This window comes from Zalophus californianus, chromosome X, assembly GCF_009762305.2.
Source record: "Zalophus californianus isolate mZalCal1 chromosome X, mZalCal1.pri.v2, whole genome shotgun sequence".
In the NCBI taxonomy this organism is placed as follows: Eukaryota; Metazoa; Chordata; class Mammalia; order Carnivora; family Otariidae; genus Zalophus; species Zalophus californianus.
This window is the reverse complement of record NC_045612.1, coordinates 45,286,861-45,299,213: the sequence shown is the minus strand read 5'-3', so window position 1 is coordinate 45,299,213 and position 12,353 is coordinate 45,286,861.

The following is a 12,353-nucleotide window of genomic DNA, read 5'->3' as shown; positions in this document are numbered from 1 at the left end:
TTGCTTTCAGTGATTCATAATTTTTTTGCTAGTAAAGGATTTTGCTTCAGTGTTGGTGGCTGTTGACTGATCAGGATGATTGTTGCTGAAATTTGGAGTGGCTGTGGTAATTTCTTAAGATAGACAGCAATGAAAAGTTTGCCACATTGATTGACTTTTTCTTTTATGAACAGTTTCTCTGTCACAAGTAATAGCATTTTACCCACAGTAGAACTTCTTTCAAAATTGGAGTCCATCCTCTCAAACCCTGCTGCTGCTTTATCAAGTAAGATTGTGTAATATTCTAAATCTTTTGTTTTCATTTCAACAGTCTTCACAGCATCTTCACCAGGAATAGATTCCATCTCAAGAAACCACTTTCTTTGCTCATCTATAAGAAGCAACTCTTCATCCATTAAAATTTCATCATGAGATTGCAGCAATTCAGTCCCATTCAGGCTCCACCTCTAACTCTAGTTCTCTTGCTGTTTCCACCACATCTGCAGTTACTTCCTCCACTGAAGTCTTGAACCCCTCAAAGTCATCCATGAGGGTTGGAATCAACTTCTAAACTCCTGTTAGCGTTAATATTTTGACCTCTTCCCATGAATCATGAGTGTTCTTAATGTCATCTAGAATGGTGAATCCTTTCCAGGATTCAATTTACTTTGTCCAGATCCATCAGAAGAATCACTAGGGCAGCTATAGCCTCATAAAACGTATTTCTTAAATTATAAGGCTTGAAGATGAAAATTACCCCTTGATCCATGGGCTGCAGAATGAATATTGTGTTAGCAGGCATGAAAACATGAATCTCATTATATATTTCCACCAGAACTTTTGGGTGACCAGGTTCATTTGTCAATGGGCAGTAATATTTTGAAAGGACTCTTTTTTCTGTGAGCTTCAAACATTTAGTAAACCATGTTGTAAACAAATGTGTGGTCACTCAGGCTTTGTTGTTCCATTGATAGAGCACAGGCAGAGAAGATTTAGCATAATTCTTAAGAGCTCTAATATTTTCAGAATGATACATGAGTTTTGGCTTCCACTTAGTCACCAGCTACATTAGCCCCTTCAAGAGAGTCAGCCTGTCTTTTGAAGCTTTGAAACCAGGCATTGACTTCTCTCTAGCTATGAAAGTCTTAGAAGGCATCTTCTTCCGATAGAAGGTTATTTTGTCTACATTGAAAATCTGTTGTTTAGTGTAGCCATCTTCATTAATTATCTTACCTAGATCTTCTGGGAGAACTTGCTGCAGCTTCTACAACAGCACTTGCTGCTTCATCTTGTACTTTTATGTTATGGAAACAGCTTCTTTCCTTAAACCTCTTAAACCAACCTCTGCTAGCTTCAAACTTTTCTTCTGCAGCTTCCTCACCTCTCCCAGCCTTCATACAATTGAAGAGACTTAGGGCTTTGCTCTGGAGTAGGCTTTGTCTTAACGGAATGTTGCTGCTGATTTGATCTTCTTTCCAGACCCCTAAAACTTTCTTCATATTAACAATAAGGCTGTTTCACTTTCTTATTCACGCGCTCACTGGAGTAGAACTTTTAATTTCCTTCAAGAACTTTTCCTTTGCATTTACAACTTGCTAATTATTTGGTGGCAAGAGGCCTAGCTGTCAGCCTATCTTGACTTTTGACATGCCTTCCTTACTAAGCTTAATCATATCTTGCTCTTGATTTAAAATGAGAGACGTACAACTCTTCCTTTCACTTGAACATGCAGAGGCCATTGTAGGGTTATTAATTGGCCTAATTTCAATATTGTCATGTCTCGGAATAAAAAGTCTTGAGGAGAGGGAGAGAGATGGGGAACAGCTGGTTGATGGAGTAGTCAGGACACACATACATTTATCAATCAAGTTTGTTGTCTTATATGGGTACAGTTTGTGGCACCCCCAAATAATTACAATAATAACAGCAAAGATTACTAATCATAGATCACCATAACAAATATAATAATAATGAAAAAGTTTGAAATATTACAAAAATTACCAAAATGTGACACAAAGTGAGGAAATGCTGTTGAAAAATGAAGCCTATAGACTTGCTCAGTGCAAGGTTGCCACAAACCTTTAATTTGTAAAGAGTGTAATATCTGCAAAGCTCAATAAAGCAAAGCACAATAAAACGAGATATGCCTGTGCCATTTTAGAACTAGCAGCACAAAGAGGGGCTGGCTGAAGATCCAGAATCATAGCAAAACTTCTTTTTTTTTATCACTACAAATATCTGCATAATATTCTTTGACTAGAATGACCCCACTACAAAAATGCAATACTTGTGCTTATAACACACATACACACACACACACAACTTTGATGCAATTTCATGTGATCTATAGAGTTCTCCAGTGAAACACCCAGTTTAGGTTAATTAATCTGGTCAGCAAGTGAGAGTTTTTTGGAAACTGGCCTAAGTCTGACTGAGGAGCCACTGGGGAGATGGTTTGGTAGATGGCAACATCTCAGTAAGGCTAGGCTCCTCCTAGGTCTCTAGAAATGTGGAATTCTGTGGTAAAGGGCCCAGCAGACTGCACCCCATAATCCAGGTGGGATACAGTACACAGGGTCTAGGGCAGCTTCCACCTGGGCACCATGAGTGAAAGCAGAGAACAGACAGGTCTGGTGGGAACTGGGGAGTGGGCAGCAGGTAGTAAAGAGCTTTCCTGGTAATCAGAGAACGGTAAACTAAAGTCACAAGGTGGTGATGCCACTTGTAGCCCCATGAATTGGAGAAGAGTTGAAAGACCCAGTGAACTAGGGTAGGGTGTGGATGAGGGGGACAGTATGGTACGTGTTCCAGATCAGAAGATTTAGTATTTTAAAAACCTGAAAACTTTTATTATGTATGTAGCCAATCAAACATACTTTGTGCTTGGTACAAATTAGTACAGTGAAGGTAATGTATTTCTGCTGAAACAAACAAGTTTATTTAGGAAATATGTATTTTTTCCTATCTTGAATGTTTTCTTTCATCAAATAAAAAAAGTTTTATTAAATTTTCTGATTATCAAAATAAGAGAACCTGATGGAGAAGAAGAGAAAGAAAAAATATATTAAAAAGAAAAATCCTTCAATTCTATTCAACCCATCTTGATACCCTACTCTGTATTAATTTCATGCATGCCCAAAACACAGGCAAAATAAATATCAGTGAATGTTGAGAGAAGAGGTGGACTTAGGAGGTCAATGCCTGGGGAGCAAAGGAAAGAAAAAGAAAATTTGTCAGAGATGTGCCAATGGCCAATAGCCCTAATAGAAATTGTAGCCCCTCTCTGGCAAATAGAGAAAGGATAATGAATGCTACAGGGAGGGACACTAAGAACTAAGCACAAATTAAGTAAAATGACTGAGAGTGAGCTAATGGTCAAAAGAGAATACAAACAAAGCTTCAGTCAATGGGTTGAATACTGGGAGAAGCAACATAGTCACAATAGATTTTCAGATCATGTCAATTCTGTAGTTTTGGGGTTTTTTATTTTGGTAAAATATATATAACATAAAACTTTGTATTTAAGCCATTTTTAAGTATACAAAACAGTGACATTAATTTCATTCACAAAGTTGTGCAACCATCACTCCTATCTATTTCTAAAACTGTTTCATGAGCCCAAGCAGCGACTGTACCCATTAAGCAATAACTCCCCATTTTTCCCTCCCCCAATTCTGGTAACCTCCAAATCTACCATCTGTTTCTATTAATTTGCCTATTTTAGATAGCTTATATAAGTGGAATCATACGATATTGTCCTTTTGTGTCTGGCTTACTGCATTTAGCATAATTTTTGAAGACTCATCCATACTGTAGCATGTTTCAGAACCTCATTCATTTTTATAGACAAATATTATCCTATTGGATGTATATACTACATTTTGTTTATACGTTCATCTGTTGATGGGAACTTGGATTGTTTCCACCTTTTACCTATTGTGAATAAGATTGCAATGAATATTCATGTACAGGTATATGTTTGTGTCCTTGTGTTCAATTTCCTTTGGTATTCTTTTGTCTATCTCTTTTATGTTTTTGTCACAAATTACACCTTTTCCATGTGTATCTAATAGCATAAACGTATAATTATTTTTATGCATATTTCTTTTTATATCAAGCAGGCAATAAAAAGTGAGTTACAAATCAAATGTACAATAATACTGGCTTTTATATTTGCCCATACATTTAACTCTACCAAATATCTTTATTTCTTATATGACTGAGTTACTATCTGATGTCCTTTCATTTGATGAACACCTTTTAGGCTTTCTTGTGGGGCAGTTTTCTTGGTAACAAACTCCCTTAGTTTTTGTTTTTCTGAGAATTTGTCTTAATTTCTCCCTCATTTTAAAAGGACAGTTGTACCAGATATAGAACTTATGGTTTACAATTTCTTTTTCATTTCAGCACTTTAAATATGTCATTGCACTGCCTTCTGATCTCCATGATTTCTAGTGAGAAATTGGATGATAATCTTACTGAGTATCTTAACTTGTGAGAAGTTGCTTTTCTTATTGCCTTCAAGAGTCTTTTTCTTTCAACAGTTCAATTATATGTCTTGGTGTAGATCTCTTTTGGTCTATCCTGCTTGGAGTTGTTGAGTTTCTTTGATGTGTAGATTTAATGTTTTTCATCAAGTTTAGTAGTTTTGGCCATTATTTCTAGTTCATCTTGAGTCAGTTTCAGTAGTTTGTTTCTTTTATATGGATGTGTCCATTTAATCTAAGTTATTGACTTTGTTGGCATTTAGTAGTTCATAATATTCCCGTATAACTCAGTTTATTACAGTAAAGTTGATAGCATTGTCCCCTCTTTTATTCTTGGTTGTAATAATTTGTCTTTTCTCTTTTTTCAGTCTAGCTAAGATTTGTCAATTTCATTCCTCAAAGAACCAATTTCTGGTATTGTTAATTTTCTCTGTATTTTCTCTTCTGTATTTCACTAATTTCTTCTGTAATCCTTATAATATTCTTCCTTCAGGTTGCTTTCAGTTTAATTTGCTCTTCTTTTTCTAGGATTTTGTTTGTTTTTTGTTTCAGCAAATTGGGAAGCTTTCAGCCATTCTTTTTTTTTTTTTTAAGTAAGCTTTATGCCCAGCATTGCGCTTGAACTCAAGATCCTGAAATCAAGAGTTGCATGCTCTACTGACTGAGCCAGCCAGGCACCCACAGCCATTATTTCTTTGAATATTTTTTCTACTCTTTTCTCTTTCCTCTTTTTCGGGTATTCCCATTGCACATATGTTGGTGTGCTTAAAGGTGTCTTATATCTTTTGAGTCTCTGCTCATTTTTCTTTATTCTGTTTTATCCTTTTTCTTCAGATTGCATAATGTCATTCTTCAACTTCACTTATATTTTCTTCTACCATTTGAAATCTGTTGAGTACCTTTAGTGAATTTTCATTATTATACTCCTCAAATCCAGAATCTCTGTTTTGTTTTTTTATTTTTTAAAATCCTTGTTGATATTCTCTATTTGATAAAACATTGTCTTCATATCTTCCATTATTTCTTTAAACATGGTTTGTTAGTTCTTTGAAGATATTTATAATGGCTACTTTGAAATCTTTATATGTTCAATCTGACATCTGGTCCTTCTCCCAACACAGTTTGTGTTGCCTTCTCTTTCCTGCGTATGGGTCTCATATTCCTCTTTCTTTGCATTGACAAGGACTTTTTTCTTTTATTATTAAGATTTTATTTATTTATTTGAGAGAGAGAGAGAGCACACAAGCACAAGCTGGGGAGGGGGATGGGGCAGAGGGAGAGAGAAGCAGGCTCCCCACTGAGCAAGGAACCCAACATGGGGCTCAATCCCAGGACCCTGAGATCATGACCTGAGTGGAGGGCAGATGTTTAACCAACTGACCCACCCAGGTGCCCCGACAAGGACTTTTTTCTGGACCAAAGTAAATCAGGCTCTTTTGAGTTCTCTTCTTTTTTTTTTTTTTAAGGTTTGTTTATTTATTCTAGAGGAAAAGAAGGAAGGAGGAGCAGAGGGAGAGAGAGAATCTCAAGCAGACTCCCTGCTGAGTGTGGAGCCTGATGCAGGGCTCAATCTCATGACCCTGAGGTCATGGACTGAGCCAAAATCAAGAGTCAGATGCTTAACCACCTGAGCCAACCAGGCACCCCAAGCCCTCTTCTTGATTAAGCCCTGTCCTTGGACTGTCAAGATTAGTTTTAGCAAAGAATCCTGTTCATCCCCAGTTTAGCAAGAATCCTGCTAAGCTAGTTTAGCAAGAATCCTTCTACCTTTGAAATTCAGTTAAGTTCCTCTTCCTCCACCCTTGATGTCTAATCAAGTTCCTCTTAGTAATTTTAATCCAATGACTTTTTCTCCCTGTGTATTGATTATAAAAATCACCCACTGCCCCTGCTGTAGTAGTTGGAATTAAGTTCAATCTCAAGGAATACAATCTTCCTGTCATATTTAACTCTCTACAATGCAATTTTTCTTTGACAGAATATTTTGTAACTTGTGTTGAAATCTGCATGGTTTAGGTAATATATTTTAACATCTTTGAATACCGATTTGCCTCCGCACCTTCTACACTCTTTGTTTTGGTTGTTGTTTGCTTGCTTGTTTTGTGACTTGACTAGGTAATGTTAGTGAAGCTGTTTCCCCCACTGTGTGAACATTGTGGTATCACTCCTCAGAGGGTGCAAATAGGTACATAAACAAGCATCCTGGAATTACAGTGGTTTCTGCCAACACCCTTTTTGACTCTTTCTCTGATCTTTGTATTAAGCTCTTTGCTTCGTTTGGCATTACACTTGGCCTGTTAGGCCCCACTAATTATAGGCTGATTGCTCTGTTTTCAACAAAGCCCTGGGGCATAACATGCTGAAAAGTCTGACCCAGTTAAATTCAATCAGGGATAGTTTTTGAGGCCAGTCTTTCAAGTTTATTCCGACCCTCAGTAGACTCTTATTTACTAACTCTTCCCCTAATTTTTTCTGGTGTACTAACTGGCCTATAGTGTAACTTGTTGCTTTTATTTAAGGGAAGCTATTGTTTTCTAGTGTAAGTTTAAGCTTTACCTTCCCCAGACTGTGTTTCAAATTGAGTCCTCTCTTTTGGGAGAGCATAGAAGCTCTCCTTTTTTATGGGCTACTTCTCTCCCTGGGCAAAAACTGTGAGCTGCTACTCTGGGCAGGGCTGTATCCTCTGGTTTTCTTTCTTTCTCTTTCTTTCGTCTTTCTTTTCTTTTCTTTCTTCCTTTTCTTTTCTTTTCTTTCTTTCTTTCTTTCTTTCTTTCTTTCTTTCTTTCTTTCTTTCTTTCTTTCTTTCTTTCTTTCTTTCCTTCCTTCCTTCCTTCCTTCCTTCCTTCCTTCCTTCCTTCCTTCCTTCCTTCCTTCTTTCCTTCCTTCCTTCCCTATCTTTTCTTTCTTTCTTTCTCCTGGTGTGAAACTTCTGCTTTAAGAGGAATCCATGATGAGGGCAATTAGGACCCCTTTATTCTTGGTCTGCCTTGTTGGGTAAAGCATTTGTCTTTTGGGTAGTGACTGGTTACTAGAAGGGAATCCATGACTTCTTGGTCACATTCAGTGAGAATTTAGCTTCTTCAGCTCTAATTTGGGGGAGATAAGAAATGCTGGTGACCTGCCCTCCCAGTGAGATATAAACCTTGATTGGGACCTGAGCAGGAAAAGAAGCCCTGTAATTTTGGCTGTGCCTCCAGAGTATAGTTCCTGTTAAGATGAGCTGGGGGTGAAGAGGAAGGAGGCAGCAGGTCCTGGTTCAAATGCCAGGAACCCTTATTGTTTTTACCAAGTTTTGGTAGCTTTTTCTTGAATAAATGTTTTTTCATATGCTGTATTCCCTTAGGACAATTCCTAAAGACATTAAAGGGTTGTTTTTTTAATAGTTTTCATCTGATCTGCTTGTCTAACTGTTGAGTGGGTCTTCATAGCTCTTCTTGTTGTCACCACAAAAGTGGGCATTACGTCAATTTTTAAATTGCAATTCAATTCATTAATAGATATAGAACTGGTCAGATTTCTTATTTCTTCTTTTTTTCCATTTTGGTAAGTTGTGTTTTTTAATAAATTCATGGATTTAATCTAAATTTTTAAATTTATTAGAATGACGTTCTTATTATTCTTTTATTATATTTTTAAAATCTGTAGAATATGTGCTATTCTCCTTTCTTTTATTCTTGGTATTTATATTGTGTCTTCTTTTTTTCTTGAACAATTTCGTTAGAGGGTTTTGATTTTATTAGTATTTACGTGCAATTAACTTTTGTGTGTTTCTTTTGTTTCATTTCTTTTTGATTAATTTCTATTCTTAATTATTTCTTGTTTTAAGAATTGTGTGGATTTATATTGTTTTCCCCCAAAACTTATTTTCAAGCAAACTTAAGATTATTGATATTTTTCAGTCTTTATTTTCTAATATATGCATTTAAAGGCATAGAATTTCTTATTAAGCACAAGTAGCTGCCTCCCACAGGTTTCCATGTGTTGTGTTTTCATTATCACTCAATTAAAGATAATGCTAAATTTGATTGTAATTTCTGCTTTTACTCATGAATTACTGAGAAATGTATTGCTTAATTTCCAAACACTTTGAGATTTTTTGTTATTATCCATTTGTTATTATTAGCTTAATTTATCTGTCATCAGAGAACATATTCTGAATTATTTTAATGTTTTAAAATTTGTTGCCACTTGGTTAAAAGACTGAGTAAAAAGTTAATTTTAACAAATGTCCTGTTTGTACTTGAAAAAAATTGTATATCCTGCAATTGTAGTTTGTATTGCTCTATATATGTAAATTGGGTCAAATTTGTTAATCTTGTTGCTTAAATCTTTACTACTTCTGCTGATTTTTTCTTATTATTCTATCAAATATTTAGAGAGATATATTTACATGTCCCACAATAACTTAAGATTTCTCTATTTTTCCTTTTATGTCTGATATTTTTTGTATTGCATATTTTGAAGCAATGTTAGTAGAAGCATACAGATTTACAATTTTAGTACCTTCCTATTAAATTGACAATTTTATCATCATAAAATACATCTCTCTATCTCTAGTAATATTTCTTGGCTTATGTCTTACCTTGTTGGATATTTTCATAGCTACACCAGCTTTCCTTTGGTTATGGTATGCATGGATGTATTTTTTCTGCATTTTGACTTTCAGTCTTTCTGTGTCCTTAAATTTATATTGTGTCTCTTTAAGCAGCATATGATTTATTACTTTTATCATGTGTGATTTGAAGTGCTCGGTCTGTTTATATTCACTCTAATTATTGATCTGTGTTTATGTCTCTCATCTTACTATTTGTTTTCTATCTGACCCTCCTATTCTAGGTTCCTACTGATTAAATTAGACCACAAAAGCTTAATAAAGGAAACTTGTGGATCTCCTTCAACTTGTGTGTTCAAAATTAAATGCAAATATGTGGGTAGGGATGGATGAATCCATTTATTCAAGGTGTATGTATGTGCTAAGGAGAGAGTCTACAGCTCTCATTAGTTTGGGAAGGGAGTTTACGATATAAAAAATAGGGTCACGCAGCTAGTAAGAGGCAGAGTATGGATTTGGTTCCAATGCATGGACTCTTACCAAGTATCCTGAGGCTATCATGGGTAAATTTTTGATATCTTTACTGATATTTTTCTGACTATACTATTAGTTACCAAGAAACTTCTGTTATTCTTTCTCACTATGATTGTGGATTTTTCTACTCATCTTTTTATTCTGGTTTTTATTTTTTGCTTTATGTCTTTAGGTGCATATAAATTAGGTATCATAATACAATCCTGGTGGATTGATCTTTTTTCTTTATCAAATATCCCTCTTTATAAATGCCCATTGCCTTGAATTCTACCTTGGTTGATATTTAAAAAGCAACAACAGCTTTTTTATAGGCACAATTTGCATACTATACCTTTTTAAATTAAGTTTTAATTCTAATATAGTTAATATACAGTGTTACATTAGTTTCAGGTATATAATATAGTGAATCAACAATTCTATACATTATTCACTGCTCATCATGATAAATGTACTCTTTAATCCCCATCACCTATTTCACCCATCCTCCTGCCCACCACCTTCCCTCTGGTAACCATCAGTTTGTTCTCTATAGTTAAGAGTCTCTTTCTTGGGGAGCCTGAGTGGCTCAGTCGTTAAGCGTCTGCCTTCGACTCAGGTCATGATCCCAGAGTCCTGGGATCGAGCCCCGCATGGAGCCCCGCATGGAGCCCCGCATGGAGCCCCGCATGGAGCCCCGCATGGAGCCCCGCATCGAGCCCCGCATCGAGCCCCGCATCGGGCTCCCTGCTCTATGGGAAGCCTGCTTCTCCCTCTCCCACTCCCCTTGCTTGTGTTCCCTCTCTCTGTCAAATAAATAATAAATAAAATCTTTAAAAAAGGAGTCTGTTTCTTGACAAATACCATATGATTGGTTTGTCTCTCTCTTTTTCCCTTTGCTCATTTGTTTTGTTTATTAAATTCCACATATGAGTGAAATCATATGGTATTTATCTTTCTCTGACTTACTTTGCTTAGCATTGTACTCTCTACATCCAACCATGTCCTTGCAAATGGCAGTGTCATTTTTTTATGGCTGAGTAATATTCCATTATATACATATACCACATCTTCTTTATCCATTCATTAGTCAGTAGCACTTGGGCTGTTTCCATAATTCAGCTATTGTAGATAATGCTGCTGTATGCATTGGGGTGCATGTATCCCTTTGAATTAGCATTTTTGTATTCTTTGGGTACATACCTAGTAGTAGTTCTATTTTTAACTTTCTGAGGAAACTCCATACTGTTTTCCACAGTAGCTGCACCAGTTGCGTTCCCACCAACAGTACAAGAGTGTTCCCTTTCTTCACGTCCTCACCAACACCTATTCTTCCTTGTGTTGTTGATTTTAGCCATTCTAACAAGTGTGAGGTGATATCTCATTGTGGCTTTGATTTGCATTTCCCTGATGATAAGTGATGTTGAGCATCTTTTCATGTGTCTGTGGGCCACCTGGATGTCTTCTTTGGGGAAATTTCTAGTCATGCTTTCTGCCCATTTTTTAATTGGATTATTCATTTTTAGAATATTGAGTTGTAGAAGTTCTTTATATCTTTTGTATACTAAGCCTTTATCAGATATATCATTTGCAAATGTCATCTCTCATTCTGTAGGTTGGCTTTTAGTTTTGTTAATTGTTTCCTTCACTGTGCAGAAGCTTCTTATTTTGATGAAGTCCCAATGTTTATTTTTGCTTTTGTTTTCCTTGCCTCAGGAGACATATCTAGAAAGAAGTTGCTATGCCCGATATCAAAGAGGTTACTGCCTTTGTTCTCCTCTAGGATTTTGATGGTTTCGTCTCACATTTACATCTTTCATCCATTTTCAGTTTATTTTTTTGTATAGCATAAAAAAGTGGAAAGTTGTTCAGTTTCATTCTTTTGCATGTAGCTGTCCAATTTTCCCAACACCATTTGTTGATGGGACTATCTTTTTTCCATTGTATATTCTTTCCTGCTTTGTCAAAGATTAATTGACCATATAGTTGTGGATTCATTTCTGGGATTTCTGTTCTGTTCTATTGCTCTATGTGTCTATTTTTGTGCCAGTACCATACTGTTTTGATCACTACAGCTTTCTAATATAACGTGAAGTCTGGAATTGTGATGCCTTCAGCTTCGCTTTTCTCTTTCAAAGTTGCTTTGGGTATTCGGGGTCCTTTTTGGTTCCATACAAATTTCAGGGTTGTTTGTTCTAGCTCTGTGAAAAAACATTGTTGGTATTTTGATAGGGATTGTGTTAAATATGTAGATTGCTTTGGATAATATAGATATTTTAACAATATTTGTTCTTCCTTCTTCCAATCCATGAGCATGGAATATCTTTCCATTTCTTTGGGTCTTCTTCAATTTCTTTCATCAGTGTTTTATAGTTTTCAGAACACAGTTCTTTCACCTCTTTGGTTAAGTTTATTACTAGGTATCTTATTGTTTTTGGTGCAATTGTAAATGTGATTGATTCCCTTAATTTCTCTTTCTGCTGCTTAATTATTAGTATGTAGAAATGCAACAGATTTCTGTACATTGATTTTATATCCTGCAACTTTATTGAATCTGTTGATCAGTTCTAGCAGTTTTTTGGTGGAGTCTTTTGGGTTTTCTATATAGAGTATCATGTCATCTGCAAATAGTGGAAGTTTTAGTTCTTTTTTGCTGATTTGGATGCCTTTTATTTCTTTTTGTTGTCTGATTACCGTGGCTAGAACTTCTAGTACTATGTTAAGAAGAACAGTAGTGAGAGTGGACATCCCTGTCTTGTTCCTGACTGTAGAGGAAAAGCTCTCAGTTTTTGCACATTGAGGATGATATTAGCTGTGGGTTTTTC